Below are 5,652 nucleotides of genomic sequence, written 5' to 3' on the forward strand. Positions count from 1 at the left end.
GAGTATATAAAAGGGGAAAACCCTAAGCATCAAGAGTAAAATCAGGAAAGTGGAACTAGCTGGACCAGTGGGTGGTGCACATGCTTTTCGAAACGAATATAGGAACATTAGGTTACCAATTAAACGTTCTATGTTTTAGTAATATGAGCATCATATCAGATTTGTATTTCAACACCTAAGCTTTGGAATTATGAGTGGCATGTTGTTTTGCTTGATGGGTTGAGGTCTTGAGGAGCAGTGCTAGCACGACACGAAGAACCTACGATGATGGTAGTAAATATAAAGGGGGAAAACCATAAGCTTTACGAGTATAGTGACCGTGCCATGGCGGATCTGAAGGTGCAAACCGGACAAAGCTACTTCGCAACCAATGTTTGCTTTCAACTAGCCACTACGATTTGGTACGGACAAGAAAAGTACATTAAACAATTTATGATCTATTTTTCGAGTGAGATCAATTACTTAAGCACATATGGAAGAGTACCACCTCTCTTGCAACACTGTGTAGGCCCTTGATGATACGTTGAGGGTGCTGCGGGTGTGATGGCTGTCGGCAGCGGGGAAGAAGACTTTAGACGGCAGACGGTCGGGTCGGGGGATAAATCCTGTTGCCATGGATGAGGCAGTCGTAGGAGTGGCAATGGAAAGGTGGACGATGGCGCCCATGAAGCGAGAGGACTCTATGAAAGGATCCTGGTCCGGCGTCGTGGATGAGAGACGTCCATCTCTTGCAGTGGACGACGGGGTAGCGGCTCCGGCAAGGTGGAGGATGGGTGGAGGATGGAGGAGGCTGGCCGCAATGGGGAGGTTGTTGTGGCACCGATGGTGTATGAATGGGGAAATGGAGGGGGAGGGGGATCTCAAACTTTGGTACACGCTTGTCTGAAATGTGGGAAAGTTACGAACTTATCCCCCGTTTAAAATTTCGGACATTACGTCGGTTGGGGATAGGACGGTAATCTCGCATCTCCCAAATATTTGCCGGTAGCGATTTCAGGCGAGGAGAGGGTGTTTTTCCGCACACGGTTGGCGCCCACGGTGTATGAATGGGGCTGATAGGTAGGGAGGTTGTGTCATGTATGAGGGAAGTTACACATCTGCCCCTATTTAGAATACTTGCCTACATTGATTTCGGGCGAGGAGAGTTTGTTTTGCCACCCACCGTGTATGAATGGGGAAATGGAGGGAGAGACACATGTCTTTTGGACGAGCTTTAATCAAATGTGTTTTGCCGCCCACGTTTGGCGCCTACCGTGTCTGAATGGGCCCAGAGGCGGTCGTGTCACGTCTGATTTAAGTTACTAGTCTACCCCTATCAACAACAGTGTAAATCCGGTCGATAAGGATGTCAAAGTGCCATGGGTAGACAATAATTTCCATCTCGCAAACACTTGCTTCGGGCAGCCCACAAATGGTAGTGGGTGTTTAGCCGCTTCGTTCAAAACTTGGGAGAATTAGCATTCACGTTTGCCCTGGGCCCTGGCAACTAAATTCAAATCCAATTTGTATTCGATTACGAATATCCACCGATAATTCTACGTTTTGATATTTATTTCGTCAAAACCACAACAAAGATTTATTCCACCTTTATATATGATTATGATTTAGAAATGTTGTGATCTTCGAATTCAGTAGGTTGGATACACTTTGAGTCAAACAGTTATTTCATCCAATACAATACGCTCACATGAAAAACAGTTCACCTTTGTCAATCATACAAGTACTGAGGATTACCTCGCCTAAAAAATTTGGATCATTACAACACATGGACAACATAGGGGTCTTACAACATAATCCATTCAGAGACATGACACAACATGCAAGTACAAAAATGTATTGACAATTTCAATTGGTACCTAAAGAAGAACTGGGATTAGCCTGGGCTTCAGATAGCAGAAACAACAGGACCTCCTCCGTCTTCAAATGTAGCATTCTTACTTCCTACAATTCTTGGGTTGCTTGCATAATGTGTGTAGTTAATTGCATAATTTCCAGCCTCAAGATCTAGATTACTGATAAGCACATTTCTTATATACAACTTGGGCACACAAATTCACCATTTATTGAGATATGTCTATCGTTTCTTGCTTAGAATTATCGAATATTCAAATGATATTCACAAAAGAGGTTGTGACTAGTTGTTTGCTTATTTTGCAGAAAAGTGCGCCAAAGGCACTATAAACTACAAGATTCTGCCTAGGAAGAATTGAGGAACAATACTAAGGGCTGGAACAAGAGAAAGAGTGACCCAAGTGTGACAAAGATTATATTTCCAGGGAGCTAACTAAAGAAGAGGAGGGATCATCTTGTGATGAAAGAGGAGAAGTAGGAGGTCTAAAATGCAAAAGGTGCAGATGAGAGCAGGGGAACAAAATCCCTAGATGGTCACCGATACCCTTTGAGCCTGGCATCTCCATCTCTCTCCCCTCACCACTTATTCTCTCACCTCCAGCCATCGCCGCGTCCAGGCCATCGTGGCGGCGCGCCTCCGTGACCTCACTGCTCCACATCACCCATCCATCCTCCATCATCTCGCGCCACCCAATCAGCACCACACCATGCAGCCACCACTCAGTCTTCACCGCCATCACCTTGCGCGCTCCACTTTGTCGCTGCGCCTGGCGCGCCCGACTAGATGGGCGTCTGGTTCCCCGCGCCACCTGTTGTTGCTCTCTCCCTCTCTCTACCGCTCCTTCCCTTGTCTCCACTTCCTCTGCTTCTCTTACTTCTTCTCCTTCTCCCACGTCTTGCTGCTGCTTCTCTTCTCCGACCCCCTTTGCTATTGCTCTTCCTCTCTTGCGCCCCCTGCTGCTCCTAACTTGTTGCTCGCCGCTGCTTCTCTTCCAATTCCCCAACTGCTGCTGTTCTTCTTCTTCTCAAAATCCCAAGCTGCTGCTCCTTCTCTGAACCAACTGCTGGCTGCTATTACCTCTCCCCAAAACCGTCGTTGCTCCTCTTTCTTGCTGCACCTTCTCTCAAACGCCCCTGCTGCTCCTAATCTGAACCATAAACTGCCGCTATCTCTCTTTTTCCCTCTCTATATTCTCTGAATTTCTGTAATAGGAGATGTGTAATGCCTTGTAATGTTCAGATTCTATGAATGCTTGCAATCCGTGAATGGTTCAGTTTCGCACTTATAAATACTGTACCACATATTGTGTGTTCTCACTAGTTGAATTGTTCTTGCTGTGTATCTGTGGTCTATCTATCACCATATATGTGTACCTAACCCTGTGAACTTGTTCCAGTTTGTAGTTTATGTGTTTACTCAAGTACTTGTGATACAAAAATATGTGTGTGAGTTTGTGATGTGAAACATTTTTATTCAGCCATATAACCGTGATTCTTCCCACTGTTATATTTTTGTCCCTATCATATAATCTTGTTTACTATATAATCTTTCATGTCCTGTTGTTTCCCTATTGTGTTAGCATTTTAGTTTCTCAAGTAATAGGAAAGTACAAAAAAGTAAGCGAAGAAAATCTTAATATCCCTGTGCTATTTGCATTTTCTTTGTGGAAGATCTTCGGGAACAACCTTGTTTAGTTTAGGTTTATTTCCTTGTAATCATCTTTGTATTCTGTCACCTAGCTTTAGCTGAGCATAGTCGTCGTTGCCTAGTCCCTTAGGAGAACACGACACTCGCAGAATTGGGCGAAATTCCCCAACTATACTTACACATGATCATTTTGGCACCGTTGTCGGGGACTAGTGTCGAGTGACCGTGTTAGGCTATAGACTAGGTTTTTCTTCCTTTTCTAGTTTGTGCCATATATTTCTGATATATCTCTAACAACTAACCCCTGTTCTAGTCAGTTTCTTTTTGTTTGTTTTTCCTTTTTGCAGGTTATAGTATCTTCTCAAATATGGCTTATTATTCAGATCATCAGGCTTATGCGAGAAACACTACAAATAGCACGGAAAGTATTCAAGAACTGATAAGTAAGATTTCCCATCAATTAGATGATTTAGCTCGGCAGCGAGAAGTAGTTTTTGAGGATAGGCCTAGCTCCTATGATCCTTATTCTATAGGCCATCCTTATGTTGCTCCTACATGTCATATTTATGGATTTCAGGGCCATTTGCCCGCTGAATGTCAGCGTGGTTACTCTCACCCTCCAGATTGTTTCGACATGAGCTTCGCTCAAGAGCATAGCTCATACCAAAACAATTACTCACATGGGTGGCCTGAAAACCAGAATATGTCATATAGGAGCAACAACCCTGAGATCTCACCGTTTGCTTCTAGTTATCCAATGCAATGATTTAGGTATGAAGAGGAGAGCCACAACAAAGCACCACAGCAGTTTTGTTCACCTCCTACTCATATACCACAACACCAGGAGATGTTTCCAATGGAGTTAAATGGTCCTCTATTTGCCAACAACTCCAACACCTGTGGTGCAATCTCATGTGCAAGTGCCCACACAAGATGAGTTCGATGACATAGACAAGCTCACACTTTTGAGTCTCGAGTTCACTTGGAGTGTCGAAGATGATCCTATTAGGAAGGTTATGCTAGAGGAAATGAAGAAGATCAAAAGTGGGAGGGAGCTAGTGGAAGAAGTAAGGAAGATTGAGAAGAACATCAACGTTGGCAGTACTATCTCATCCCTCCTTGAGCTGATTGCTGCTGATATCTCTAGTCATACATGTGAGGTTCCAACACCGTCACATCTAGCTGCGCAAGATAGCAAGAGCCTTGAGGAAGAGATACCTCAGATTGAAGAAGATGAACTAGAAGACGAGGAACAAGATGATCCAGAGCTCAACTACCCAAGTGATCAAGTCGAAGACCTTGAGGATCAAATGTATATCCTTCCTGAAGAAGTAAAAGAAGCTCCTGTAGTTGAAGATGAAGAACCAGAAATTCATTTGCCCATTGTCATACAAGAGCGTGATATAGCAGGTTTATCTAATCCTCTTGATGACATGTGTCCATATGAATTGTTTGCTACTACCTTGCATTACATGATACCATCACTTAAGATTGATTTGAAAACTCATTTGCTTGGATATGATGATACAAACAATGTTGGTGGCATCGCTCTCATTTATGATGATGACACTTATTATCCTCATGCTAGTCCTTTGCTTAATGAAACATACCATTCCCATGCTAGTCTTGAGCTTAATGACAAATATCATCCTCATGTTAGTGTTGACCTTGCTGATTTCTACCATCCTAAACATGTGCTTTATAGCTATGCTTATGTAATTGGATACTCGATTGATGACTTGGAGGGTATTATCCCTACCTCCTGCATTGTCTCTTCTATGGAGTGTTCTTTCAGGTTCTTTCTATTGCACCGTTTACTACATGCCGACCAGGTTCGAGGTGACATTCCTTGGGACCCCGATGGATTCACGGCAAGGTGATGAGGAGAAGAAAAGAGCACACATGAGGAAGAGCAAAGCTGGAGCTTGCACGTGGAAGCAAAAGAAGAAGAGCAGCAGCTTAGAGAGTGATCAAGCGAGTGCTACTTCATAGTGCCCGGTGAGCTGTTTCATGACCCAATCTGAATATATCATCCATTGATACATGCTGAAATCAATTTCTATTTGGGTTGCTTGAGCCATTTCTTAAACATTGTCCCACTGAATTTTACCTTTGACATATGGTGCTTGATGTGAATTTGTAAACTGATTTGT

At 43.5% G+C, this 5,652-nt stretch overlaps 1 pseudogene; it reads left to right on the plus strand.

Moving 5' to 3' along the window:
• Positions 1–3,866: 3,866 nt before the first annotated feature.
• On the plus strand, positions 3,867–5,379 carry LOC147959782 (uncharacterized; annotated as a pseudogene).
• The last annotated feature ends 273 nt before the right edge of the window (positions 5,380–5,652 follow it).

This window comes from Triticum urartu, chromosome 7A, assembly GCF_056163025.1.
Source record: "Triticum urartu cultivar PI428250 chromosome 7A, HENAU_Tu73, whole genome shotgun sequence".
Classification (NCBI taxonomy): domain Eukaryota; kingdom Viridiplantae; phylum Streptophyta; class Magnoliopsida; order Poales; family Poaceae; genus Triticum; species Triticum urartu.